General features: G+C 44.0%; 1 non-coding gene across 1 annotated transcript; it reads left to right on the top strand.

Annotated features, from left to right (window-relative positions):
* The first annotated feature begins 2841 nt into the window (after positions 1-2841).
* Positions 2842-2918, top strand: Trnas-cga (transfer RNA serine (anticodon CGA)). The gene has a single exon. It is a non-coding gene; the product is annotated as a tRNA-Ser (tRNA).
* Positions 2919-14137: the final 11219 nt, after the last annotated feature.

Genomic DNA, 14137 nt, shown 5'->3' with positions numbered 1-14137 from the left:
CAAGCCGTGTAAAACGTTTTGCACTTGGGAACTGACATTACGGACAAAAATTTCGAAGAACACAAAGTTGTTTCAAAGCAACAAATGAAAGAAAAGCTTAGCCAGCAGCGTGATACGATACAATAGAAACGAAAACAGACACAGAGCGAGGGGGAGAGACAGAAAGAGAGAGAGAGAGAGAGAGAGAGACAAAAATGGTAGGAACGATTTGATTTCGTACATGTTACATGAAGTTCACAAAGCAAAATTGCAAAGAATGTATCTGCTGCCAGGTATTTCCTTGATAAATAAATGTGTGTTCCTGCTTAAATGAATGGCAGACTTTCATGTTATCGAGGAAGGCAATTCATTACCTAATCACCTCCTCCATAAACAACTATCAAACACGCCACTCGCGAAAACGTTGCGGTGCATCCATTAGCAGAATGAGACAGGTACTTCACAGAAAAATGACCGCATTTACAACAACAATTTCCACTTTCCTGGTCGAGTCCATTCACTTTAAGGTGGCGTTAATTCCAGAGGTAATTTATACGAATTAGAATCGACAGAAAGTTCTTCATTTTGACCAGAGAAATGAGAGGTGTACCGCCTGCAAGCGTTGATGAGTTGCATTAAGGGGTGAATCATGGATTATACGTACGCCATCGACTAGCATTGTTTTGTTGAAAGGCGTCGATGTTTACAGAGGTCCTTTCGTAAGGACGGACAGCAGCATCGTAGAGAGGCACATGCAAGCTATACACCAAACAGGTTAAACTGGTCTCTCAGTTTGAGTGGGAAAACAGAAGATAGAATGTTTCGAAAAGAAAACAGTCGTGGTTGCAAAATAATGGTTTTTCAATCAAGACTGTTTTCTTTTTGATATAATTCGTAATGGTTGATGCACTACCCACCCAATTACGTGCAGTTTTTTTTTTTTTTAGTTGGAGTGAGTATTAGTAAACAGAAAGGCCTGAATTACTGTCACTGACGTGCTCTGCAACTACTATTAGACCGTGCAGCCTCTGTGCGGGTTTAGGGTTTACGGGTAGTACCGTGAGCTCATAGGACGAAACAGGGGGAAAACCTAACAAAATTGAGGCGTTCGTAAAAAATATTATGATATTTGCTACGAGAGAAATGTACGCTGCACCACAGGACGAGAAATCACATTTGTAGGTGAAAGCGTCTTGGTGAAGGGAAGTAGCATAGCAAAAAAGATTCCTGTGTTGTTGTAAGATTTTCGTATTCAGTCGAAACATAATTTTCTGAAACACAAAGAAAAGAAGGAAATAAGTTACATTATTATTCTGAAAAGATATAGGACATGTATAATATAGTAACCAGCATGTTTAACAGGCATTTACATAATAACTATTGGACATGAATAAGACGTATTACGGAGTAACGTTCCAGAAAGAAGAATATCAATAACATACGAGTTACAGCGCTGAAGATACAATAAAATAGTGATTACCGTCTCTAACGACCTCGATGTTAATGGGACGCTAAAGCCTTATCCTCCTTCCTTCTTCAAAGGAAAGATAACTCCAAAACTATTAAACAAAGCTGCATACTGAACTGATTCAACATTTTGTATTTCGGTGCATATTTTTTTTTAGCTCTGTGGGTGATTAAAGATTTTTTCCAGTTGAAGAACGAAATAGATGTCAGCATGTACTCTTTCGAAATAACAATGAATGAGCAGTTTCAATTTATTATGTACGCTAAAAAAACCGGTATTATTTTAAAAAGCAATTTCAAATTGTTTACAAAACAACATTATCTTCAACAAAATACTATCCATTAAAACTAATACATTTATCACACCGGTGCTTCCACTGTTCGGCTTTTTTTGTAGTCATCTTTCGAAATGGCTGACGACTCCTCCCTCGTTTTTTTTCTTAGCTTCTCCAATGTTGTCCTTTCATGCCCCTTTTCAAGTTTGGATATAAGAAAAAAATCGTACAGGGTCAGGTCAGGAGAGTAAGGTGCATGGGGCAGCATAACCATGCCAGTTGTAGCTAAAAACTGTCTAACAGAGATGGCTGTGTGTACAGGTGCGTTGTCGTGGTGGAAGACTAAGCCTCCTATCTGCCACATATCGAGCCTTTCTTAACGAACACTGTCGCACAATGTTCTTAAAATTTCCAGTGATAGATTTGATTGACAGTTCGACCTGGGGGAAAAACTCTGAAGTACGCCCTTGGTATCAGAAAAGCAAATCAGTATCGTTTTGATGTTTGATTTGACTTTACGACTTGTTTTTGGACGGGTGGTGATGACGTCTTCCATTGGCTTGGCCGTACTTTGTTTCAGAGTCGTACCCATAGCACCATGACTCAACGCCAGTAATGACCTTTGACAGACAATCTCTGTCCGTTTCAAATGGTTCAAATGACTCTAAGCACTATGGGACTTAACATCTAAGGTCAATCAGTCCTCTAGACTTACAACTACTTAAACCTAACTAACCTAAGTGCATCACACACATCCATGCCCGAAGCAGGATTTGAACTTGCGACCGTAGCAGCAGCGCATTTCCGGACTGAAGCGCCTAGAAACGCTCGGCCACAACGGCAGGCGATCCTTTTCAAGCTGTCGTTTCAAAGCATTACATGTTTCAATTCTTCGTTCTATTTGAGTGTCAGCCAGAACCCGAGGAACAAATTTGGCGGCAACGCTTTTCAATCCCAAATCTTCCGTTAAAATTCGCTGAACAAAGCTCCAAGATAACCCACTAATGAAACTTCCGGGCAGATTAAAACTGTGTGCTGCGAGGAGAGCTTCTGTAAAGTTTGGATGGTAGGAGACGAGGTACTGGCAGAAGTAAAGCTGTGAGTACGGGGCGTGAGTCGTGCTTGGGTAGCTCAGTTGGTAGAGCACTTGCCCGCGAAAGGCAAAGGTCCCGAGTTCGAGTCTCGGCCCGGGACGCAGTTTTCATCTGCCAGGAAGTATCATATCAGCGCACACACTGCTGCAGAGTGAAAATCTCATTCTGGTAACCCACTAATCTTTAGCAGTTGCTCATTTGTCTGTCGACGGTCTGCGAGCAGAGGCTCTGGAATTTTTTCAATATTTTCGTCTATTCTGGCGGTTGATGGACGTCCAGAACGAGGTTTTTCATCAACCGACATTCGCCATTTTTAAATCGAGCAAACCACTTGTCCACTGGAGTTTCTCCCGTAGTGTTACCTTGGTAAGATGTTTACTACATTCGAACAATTTCAGCCGCATTTTTACCGAGTAGCAAGCAATATTTCACAATTGCACGTTGTTCACTTAAACTTGCCATCATAAAAAACGTAGAAGAACAAAGACGCGCTGGCAAAAACAATCACTGCAGATGAAGAGAACACGCCAGATCGACATCACTAGCGGCAGCTCTGAACTGGCAATGAGTCGCGCTGCTGTACACATCTAGTGGCAGAAATGCGTACTGCGCAAGCTCCGTCCACGGCAGTGTTATTCAGTTTGCTTTTGGTCCCCCTCGTATTTTTATGTCTAGCATGATAAATTTTCATACCAGTGAATCAGGAGGCAAACAATTATACATGACAATTCCACTTTTTTACCAGAGGTATGTACCTCTGCCAGTGTCGGTTAAAGGGCTGTCCCGATTTCAGAGGCTCCCGCACCCCGATCGGCAGTTGATGCCAGTGCTGGCTCAGTATCCCCACTGCGGCAGGGAGCGTGCTGAACTTGCAAGGAGCCGAGCACAGCGCCACGGCGAGGCGATGATGGTCACCAACGACAGCGGTGAGGAGTCTGTGGTGTGACAGTGAAGCAGCCGCAACTTGGAGCCTACGTCGAAGCAGCTACAGGACAAGACTTCGAGTGCCGGCGGCAGTCAATGTCGGGTGCGATGTTCAGTCTTGTCTACGTGCCGGAGCGGCTGGCTTCTACTCGCGGTGCGAATCCCCCGGGAAACGAGCCGCGACAGCCCCGTTTACAGCCGGTGTTGGAGACGACCGTGGTGGCCGAGCGTTCTAGGCGCTTCAGTTCGGAACCGCGCGACTGCTATGGTCGCAGGTTCGAATCCTGCCTCGGGCATGGATGTCTGTGATGTCCTTAGTTAGGTTTAAGTAGTTCTAAGTTCTACGGGACTGATGACCTCAGATGTTGTCCCATAGCGCTCAGAGCCATTTCAGCCTGTCTTGTGTGACGGTCCGGCAGTGGGCCGCGCAGTAGAGGAGCATTGGAATCTGCTAGTGGGCGCCTGGAAAGATCAGTATTGATTGACTGTCGACGATAGTGGAATCGTATGTACGGAGAACTGGGCGGCCGCTGTTATTGTGGGGACGCCAAGTGTGTGAAGTCAGTCAGTAGAGAGCTACTGAAGAAGGACAACAAGAAAGGAACAGAGACGTGTACGAGCCGCAGGAAACTGGAAGTTTCCACGGAATGGACAGAGGCAGACTGGTGGAAATTCGACCCAAACTGGCTACACCGACGTCGGCTGCTTTCAGGTTTGGCTGACAATGAGTGGCGTCTTGATGCCAGGGTTTCATGCTGGTAACATACAAGTGGATACTTCATTTTGTGTCTGTCCCTGAGAGGTAACGCTTAAGAAGAGTGTCGTGCCACTGGTACTTCACGAAAACATCGGTTGTGCAGTCGCTTACGGTTTGGTTGTGATTCAACTTCAAGCTGCAGTAGCAGTTGGAGTGTTCAATATTTTTCTGTTTACTATTGTCGTTATGGCACGCCACTGCAAGGTCTTAGTGTGTTTGGCTGAAATACGTTTCAGTCGTTAAAGAATTAAGAGAATCGGACTCTGTGGGTGTGCTCTTATACCGGGTGGTTACAATAAACTGGCACTGTTCTGAGTGCTGGGTGTGGGCCGTATACACCGCAGAACGCTGAAACATCGTAGGTATGTTTTCAATAGGTGAGTACGCGGAGTATTCGGAATAGAAAATAATAGTTCCTCTTTCTGCCACCAGGTGAAAATACAGCGCTGTATGCAGACAGAACGTGATGTGAGTGCAGGAAAAGGGGAGGAATGAACGAACACATGATAACGGCACTCTGGTACGATTACTAGGAAATGGTCACAGGTTACAACATGTGCTCAGTATGGTCTCCCGACTCAGCAACAAGTTCCATCCGTAACATGGTTCAAATGGCTCTGAGCACTATGGGACTTAACAGCTGAAGTCATCAGTCCCCTAGAACTTAGAACTACTTAAACCTAACTAACCTAAGGACATCACACACATCCATGCCCGAGGCAGGATTCGAACCTGCGACCGTAGCGGTCGCGCGGTTCCAGACTGAAGCGCCTAGAACTGCTCGGCCACTCCGACCGGCATCCGTAACATGGCATGGTCGACAATTGCTCGTAGCACATCCAGTATAATCCGACAAATATATCGTCACATCCTAGACTTCAGTTCATGAAGAGTCTGGATACCCTCTCATAGGCACGATCTTTCAGACATCCTAACAACCAAAAGTCACATGGATTTAGGTCTGTGAGTCTGGAGGGCCACACATCTTGAAATTGCCTAGAGATCACGCGGTCATTACCGCAGGCTTCTCGAAGTAAATCATTCTCCTGCCACAGGACATGTGGTGTCGCCCGATCTTGCATCGGAATAGTGGAAAGCTAGAATCACGTGTCGGACAAGCAGGTCCTTATAACATGCTGATGTCATTGTACACTTAACAAGCACGCAATGTTTCATTCCCTCGGAGAGCAACAGACCGAGAATGAAGGAGATTGTGAAACCACATCACACAGTCAGATAAATTGAATTCAGTGCATGTTCCTGCGCAACATGTGGCGGAGTTGAACTCCATGTATGACAGTTCTGTGCATTCACAGCACCATGCAGACTCACTAAATTCTGCCTCGTCTGTGTAAAGAATATTCCCCGACAGCACGTGATTCATTTCCATACGTGCCGGAAAATTAAGGGCGAAGACACGGCGTTTTAGCCTATCTTTGGGCTTCATTTGGTGCACATGCTGAAGCTTGTAGCCACGCCAGTGTAAAATGAGCCGAAAATCCTTTGAACTTTGGACCAGGGGATATGAAATTCCCGCGACACAGTTCGAGCACTGGCTGCAGAAATTGAGCCATGTCCTGCATGGTCGGCTGTAACTAAAGCAAATTCCTCAACAACTGCCATGGGAACGGACCGCCTCCCCTCTACCTGCTGTACCAACTGATTCACCTGTTTTCTTAAAAATGTTCTTGATCGTACTCCTTAGGCTATTTATTGACATGACGCCACTTCCCAGCTGTTTTTATCTTCTATTTTCCGCACTGCAGCTTCCTTTCTGATAAAACAACTTTGCCAACAGTTCACGGTCTGTCTTGTCAATAGCCATTGGGTTTCATTCGGTAAAATTCAACCTTCTTAACCCATTACACCAACAGACACTTCGCAAAAGAAATCATCATGCGTCACCACACTGACGTCCAAACAGGAAACATTAAACACTCTGACTGCTTACAGCATCATATTTTCACCTGGTGGCAGAAAGTGGAGGACGTATAGACACAGTACACTCCGCGAGCGCGTCAATTAATGAACATACCTACGATGATTCAGCATCCTGTTATGTATACGGCCCGAGTAGCACCAGTCGGGATACTGTCAGTATAATCATAACCATCCGGCATTATTGTTGATGAGCTTATTATATTTATTCGGTTAGCTCAGTTCGATTACTTAATCTGTAAAATCGTTCCAGAATGATAACTTCGCAGCTTGAATATCAATATAACTACCCATTTTCCTTTTATTCTGCAAATTATTTAGTATCAAAATTTGCGCTTAACGCACAGTGGTTCAAAATGGTTCAAATGGCTCTGAGCACTATGGGACTTAACATCTATGGTCATCAGTCCCCTAGAACTTAGAACTACTTAAACCTAACTAACCTAAGGACATCACACAACACCCAGCCATCACGAGGCAGAGAAAATCTTAACGCACAGTGAACTACCTCAAAACACGAAAGTCTGAGGGAGCAGAACAAGGGAAGATACGGTGAACAGCGACCAGTACCGGACCACGAGACAGCGGTGCAATGCTCAGTGCAACCAGCAGAATGCCAGGGCCGATAGGATGGCAGCGGTGGCGGGGGCGGTGTGGGCGGTGGGGGCGGTCCCACACCGAGGCTGTCCATCACGCTAAGCCGCGGCGTCCGCGCAATAACACTGGAATTGTGTGCCGCGCGCAGCCGATAATGACAGCACCTGCTATCCCAGTATTGCGTAACAATAACGGGGCATGCGTGCGTGAGCGGCCGTCTGCTGGATCGACAGCTCACTCAGACCGTAAGGGAGCGCCACATTACGTCATGGTGACGGCCAGTTTCCCGATTTTCACGCACAGCAGATAACGAGCCAATCATTTGATAGTGTTAATCTTTATCCTATAACGTTTCGGACTAGTCGAGAAGGAAATACGATTTGTAGTATTCTGTTTACAGCGAACTGCTCATCTGAAATGCAATACTCCGAGGTACATTGTAATCACATAGAACGTTATAGGGTAAATAACAAAGAGATAAAAACATTTGTATGTTCATGTGAATTCCTTGATGGCTGTGCATAAACGAAACCTCTAAAAACTACAAACTGTGCACGCAAGTGAGGAACAGCTTAAATCACTAATACACAGTATTAATGTGACCACCGCCTATGTTCGACGTCAACGTGCAGTACCCACTTACAGACGGCAGGTGGCAGCAGACGCAGAGGAGGACGCGGGAAACAGTGCAGCCGTTGTAGTAATACAGAAATGGAGCGTTTTATCTGATGCCCAAAACAGAATGATTATTGGCTTTCGGGCCAAAGATGGAAGCATTTCCGAAACGGCTAAGCCTGTAAATTGTTGGCGTGCTGCCGTGGGTGCATGGCAAAACGGTGCTGCTCAAAGCCGGCGCCGAGGCATCTGTGGTGCATTGCAGGACATAGAGGACAGGGGTGAACGATGACTACGGAGATATGTGCTGACGAATAGACATGCAACAGTTGAGCAACTGACCGCCCGGGTGAACCAAGAGGCTGTCAACTGTATTTCCTTGGTTCAAATGGCTCTGAGCACTATGGGACTTAACATCTATGGTCATCAGTCCCCTAGAACTTAGAACTACTTAAACCTAACTAACCTAAGGACATCACACAGCACCCAGTCATTACGAACTGTATTTCCTCAAAGACTGTTTAATGAACGTTGAGCCGTGGCGCCATTGGGTTGGTAGGCTGTTCTCTCTGGCGCCACTGGCTCAAATGTAATATCAGCTATCCCTCTTGCGGCCCCAATGCCAATTTCTGTGACGAAGAGTTGGTATTGTTAGGTTGTGATCTTAGAAGCCCTTTGCTTGCCGATATATATACGGGGTTCGCTGTCCCGAGAGGCAGGCACGAAGTTTGGGGGTTGGCGGTAGTGTCGCGACAAGAGGTGGTCACGAGGTCCAAGCGGTCGAAGGCACGAGCTGCGCAACGAGGGCCTGCACAGAGAGAAGATAGCAGAGTACATCACAAGGGGTTAGCGTCGACTACAAGCAGCATCCCATCAGTTGGTTGGCAACCTTCGTGTCGGACGACCGCTCGTGGCCGGGCTGCCCTCTTCTACCTGGCTATCATCGGCACCACTCAGTAACGCTGTGACGCACCGTGGATCCATGGATTTTCTTGCTGACAAAAGGGAGTAGCATTCTGTAATCCTCGTGGCGATTTCTGTAACTGTCTGCCTGCCCTCCGTATTATTTTCTGGTTCGTACCCGACCCGCAGAGTTTTACTCAGTCGGCTCTTTGGTCGTAAGTCTGGGCAGTAGTATTGCACTAAGACACTAGTTGTCGTTTGAAAATTTGTCGCGCTATTATATGCCTTTCCTTTCTGGTTTGTACTCTGTCATTAATGTTCTAATTAATCAGCTCCTGGTCGTATATACATCGTACTCGGTCACAGTTTGCCGTCAAACAAAAGAGGGTCCTTGTGGTTAGATTTAGTTGTTAACCGGTTCAATTCCATGATTGTAATAGCATTTCTCAGTCATTAGTTATAATTTGAACAGCCTATTGTACTAAACTGTTGGTTTCTGTGTTTGAAAGACCGGGTTATTATTGGTGTATTTTAGCTGGATCTTGTAGTTCCGCCGAGTGAGTTCTCTTGTAATAAGTATTCACAAGTAATGTTTTAAGACGTTCCTTCAGAGCGGTCTCAATAACTGACAATCAGCTTAAGTGAAAATAAAGTTGTAAGAAGGGACGAGTTGGGATCCAGTCGCGTCTTGGTCGCCGATTGAAATTAAGAGGTTGGTTGCTTTGAAGTAAGCCTTATCATTGTCATATTGTTTGCAAATCTGTTTAACCTTTAAGCACAGGTGCACATCTTAACCGAAAACATACAACTTTCAAATCAAAAGTTAAGTCATCTATATTCAGTACTTGATCACTCTTGTCATCGGTGGTGCTAATACAGTTTTCATGTGTTGGAGAAGGGCATTTAATAAGACAGACTGTGTCCAGCGCTGTAGTAAACACCGCTGTTTCACCCGATAACGGTCGGCATGCAGGTCCGGCCGTCTTTTAATCATTGCCATATTCATTCCATGTAGGCTTTCACGGCCGGCGTCTTTATCAGTAAACTCTTCCGGGCTAAGTTGCCGTGGTCGATCTGTAGAACTTCTTCTCCCTGACGTTTCGTTCTCAACTACGGAGAACATCTTCCGAGGTGAGTCGACGACATTGCCATATTGTTTGCTGTTTCGCAATACAGCACTTCAGACTTCTTTTGCAAAGATTAAAAGCTTATTCAACTTAAGGTTTAAGGTCAAAATAATTTCGCAAATTTGTTCATTTTGTTAAAGAAAAGTTTTTGGTTTAATGCTTCGATTACCTGTGAATCACAGTTTACACTAGGGTTGGAACTTAAATAGTAACAACTATTTATTCACAACCGATACAAAAGAGTTACATGTTTTCACCTGTTACAATCCTTCAAAGTAGACACCAACGTTGTGAAGAACCCGTTGCCACCGATGTGGAAGGCGTAGTTTACCGTTAGCAGAGCGTGTTCTGTTGATGGTGCGAATGGAGCGGTCTACTGCCTGTCCAATCTCTGGAACAGTTCTGAAACGAATGCCACGAAATCGTTCATTCATCTTCGGAATCAAATCAAACTCACAAGGACTTAAGTCCGGGAAGTATGGTGGATGATGCAGTACTTCCCAGTCCCATCGACCGAACAGAGCAGCCACAGCTTGCGCTGTATGCGCCCGCGCATTGTCGTGCAAAATTATAGGTCGGTTGCGCAAAAAGTGTCGCTGCTTCTTTCGCAAAGAAGGTCGCATGTGATGCTCCAAAAATGAACAGTAATACTGTGCATTGATGGTCTGCCGTGGAGGAACTTAATGCACAGTCGTATGCGCTAATCCGGTTTCGTTGGTGAGCTCACGAATCGTATGGCGTCGATCAGTGTCCAGTAATGCGGCCACAGCATGCACGTCTTCTTCAGAGACGCCAGGACGACCATCCCGATGCATGTCTGCCACAGTTTCCCGACCTTCATTGAAGGCTTTTACCCAACGTGCCACTATTCTGTACTGCAATGCCGATTGTTCTAGGGGACTGATGACCTCAGATTTTAAGTCCCATAGTGCTCAGAGCCATTAGAACCATTTTTTGAACTTAGAACTACTTAAACCTAACTAGCGTAAGGACATCACACACATCCATGCCCGAGGCAGGATTCAAACCTGCGACCGTAGCAGTCGCGCGGTTCCGGACTGAATCTCCTAGAACCTCTCGGCCACCGCGGCTACCTTGCTTAGAAAAACATCGAAAGTGTTTCAGTTATTTCCGGCGTGCTCCAGGGACGCCCATGGTAATGTTCGTGTTGCATATTACGACTAATGACCATGGAGACAATATTAACAGTAACCTCAGACGCCTACCAGATGACGCAGTTACCTACATGGTGTTCGTAAATTTCTGCTACAAACTTTTAGGACTTGTAGAAGTGTGTGAGTACATAATATTTTCAGTACTGACTCATGTCCGGAAACGTACCTTTTCCGTTCTACGGCGGTTTCAGTTCAGATATTTAATTCATTCATTTCGGCTTGAGGAACTGAATTAGATGTGGTGCAGTACAATTATTAGATAACAATTTGAAAGAAAACGTAGCTAAACAACCGTTTATCACTTAAGCACTTTCGTTTGTGTTACCACTTAAACGTTACGTGGTTAGGTTATTCCAAAACAAGAAACGAACTCAGCATACTGCATGTACAGCGTGCATGACAATAGCGGCTCGATGTTGCGATCACCAACGATGTTACTAACCTTGGACCCGTCATCCTGTCTACGCTATTACGTAACAAGACAAGCATGTCTGAGACTTCTCCTTCCCTCAGCAGATGTGGTCGTGTTGTACATGTAAACTGAAACCGTCGAAGACGGAAACGGTATGTTTCCGGGAGTCGGTTTATATTCAGAATATTATGTATTCGCTCACCTCTACAAGCCCTAGAGGTTTGTAACGGGAATTTTCGAACGTCCTGTATAATAAACAAAAACACAAATATACAGTAAGATCTTGAGATTTGAGATTAGTTCAAAGATTTACAACTTGTTTTAAATGTTCGTAAATATGAAGGTGATCACTTCACAAAACATTTTGAGTGATATGCATAGCTGGTGGAAGTTTCCGATTCATTAATAGGATGCTTGGGAAACGCAGTCAATCTACGTACAAAAGACTAGAGCGACGCAACGTATTCAGAGATGGACAGCATGGGAGATTTATTTGGATCATGACAGTGTTTCTCGGGAATAGCGGTAAATTTGAGGTGGTGGACGCTTGTCGATAAATGACAACTATTCCGCCAACTTCCAACGCTTCAAGAAGCAGTAAAGAGTAAGAAATCTGTAAACATACTACAGCTTCTTACTTATTGCTTCCGTAGAAACCACGAACATAACAATACACTAATACGGCACGCACAGAGGCAATGAAGCAAAAGTTTACGTGTTCTACCTGTATACTCAAATAGAACGACAAGAAACCCTCACATACGGAACAACGGAAGGTACCCCGTTCCAAGGACTTCTCTGTGCTTTGCAGAACTTAAATGTAGATGTAGAAACATCTTGCAGTTGCGAGAATTTTAGTTACCGCTACATAAACCGTATTAAATTTAGAAGAAAATCGAGTTCTTAAAGATAAATATGTTTCTCATCAGTAGGGAATCAAGATGTGCTATTTCATTTGTACCCTAATAATTCTCAACATTAATGTGGTCTGTAGCGCCGCATGCGCCAACAGCTACTCTGCGAAGGTAACTGCATCTATTTCCGCAAGAACTGTGACCTGTGGCCGGTGCAGAAGTGGAGCTGTTTTGGAGCACGTAGCCACCTCACGGAGCCTCGTGAACCACTGTGGTGTTTATAGTACTCCGACATCAGGCGCGCAGCTATGCAACCTGCTGTACACGTACATATATGGTCATTTGTGTCACTGTTTCTATAGACAGAGTAAACTCATAGTAACGACTAGCTGAAAATCCACACAAAAGCCCTAGGGTTCGCTAGACATACATCCCTCCACTATTTTCTATAAAAACTTAGTGATTAATACTCAGTATAGCACAGGAAATGATCGTGTCAAAAGGTCAGTTAAATGTCAAAAGTAAGTTGTGAAACGTTCTGAATAAACTTTCGGGGCAACGATTTGTAAGAAATATCAAGCTCGAGCAATAGAAATTTCACTGAATAACGTAATTTACTCATTGTGAATCTCCCAATTCCTTAATCTCTACAGTAAATGAGTCACTAGACGCAACAGGTGTTTTATTGGTTCCTGGTGTCAATATCGAACAGAATAAATTTCTAAAACCATAAAATGAAAGTACTTTACAGTTCAGTAATGTACACTGTTCGCAAAATATATGCCGTATAATAAAGGGTACAGCTTGGAATATTGTATGAAAAATAACTGTATTAAATAAGTGTAGCCATGGAGAGGAAATATTAATCGAAATTGTGCTTTCCGTTCTGCACGAGGTTTAAAAAATTAGAGTGAATTCGATAAACGGTGGGAATTTAATACTCGAGACATACATTTGCAAAGGTATTGGCTCGCTCTGCGTCAGTGAACACGCGGCTCCCAATAATAAAAAAAGTACTCCAGAAATGTATATTACGGAGGCGGTGTTCAGTGCAGCAACCTTTTTCGTGCTTCAGAAAAAATGAATTAGGTTCACGGTGAGCCACGAACTAACGCAGAACTGACTTTGGAAAAACCAGTTTGAGATAAGTGCTCATGTTAAAGTTCCTGCTTTTTCCAATCGCCAGAGCCTAGTTCAGTGATGCAGTCCAGAGGAAGTCATTATCTCGATTTGAAAATAAGAAAACGACCTGAGGGCCAAGAAGCTGCAATATATTTATTCACAACTAATTTAGACAAAAGTATAATTTTTTGGTGGGCGTATCCAGTCACAAGGCCTTGACAGTTTGTGCCATTATTGTAACCGTGGCGCTCTAAGCATTGCACAAAGCGTTTATAAATTATCTTTATAATCAGCATACTCAAATAATATCAAGATGTTTGTCAACTTCACCTTACGTACGTACATCATAATATAATCAACACACATTACAATACCACAGCGAAAATACAGAAGTTCGGTACAATGCAAGAACTGCCATGTCAGCATGGTAGTCGTTGCGCAGTGCCAGGTATTCGCGGCAGCTGTTGCGTGGAGCCAGAGTATACACTGATGAAAATTATGTACAGCGTATAAACTCGTGATTTTATTGAAATTGATAAGCAATAAGCCGTTTGTACATATGACTTTTTGGCAAACTTGTGGCCCTGTTTGGTAGCAGAAGCCAACAAACTCTGTATTACTAGATGTTTTGAAGTTATGTGCATGCCTTAACGGCATATGTGAGCAGTAATATCAATATAAATACTTCTCGTTGGTAACAGACTGCTTCCCGTCGTACACATTTTTTAAAAAATGAGTTTTGTGGAAGTTGCATATTACGACCAAATGAGTGCAAATAACATGTTGTATAAAGTAACATTGCTGCTGGTGAATTTTATAAACAAGGTCTCTCATTTTTTATACCGATATTATTATCATTTTCTGAGCAAGAAAATAAAGTTTCAATAATTACAGTTAG

Source organism: Schistocerca serialis, chromosome 1 (genome assembly GCF_023864345.2).
Source record: "Schistocerca serialis cubense isolate TAMUIC-IGC-003099 chromosome 1, iqSchSeri2.2, whole genome shotgun sequence".
Lineage (NCBI taxonomy): Eukaryota > Metazoa > Arthropoda > Insecta > Orthoptera > Acrididae > Schistocerca > Schistocerca serialis.
The sequence above is the reverse complement of the archived record's forward strand: the minus strand, read 5'-3'. Positions and strand labels throughout refer to the sequence as shown.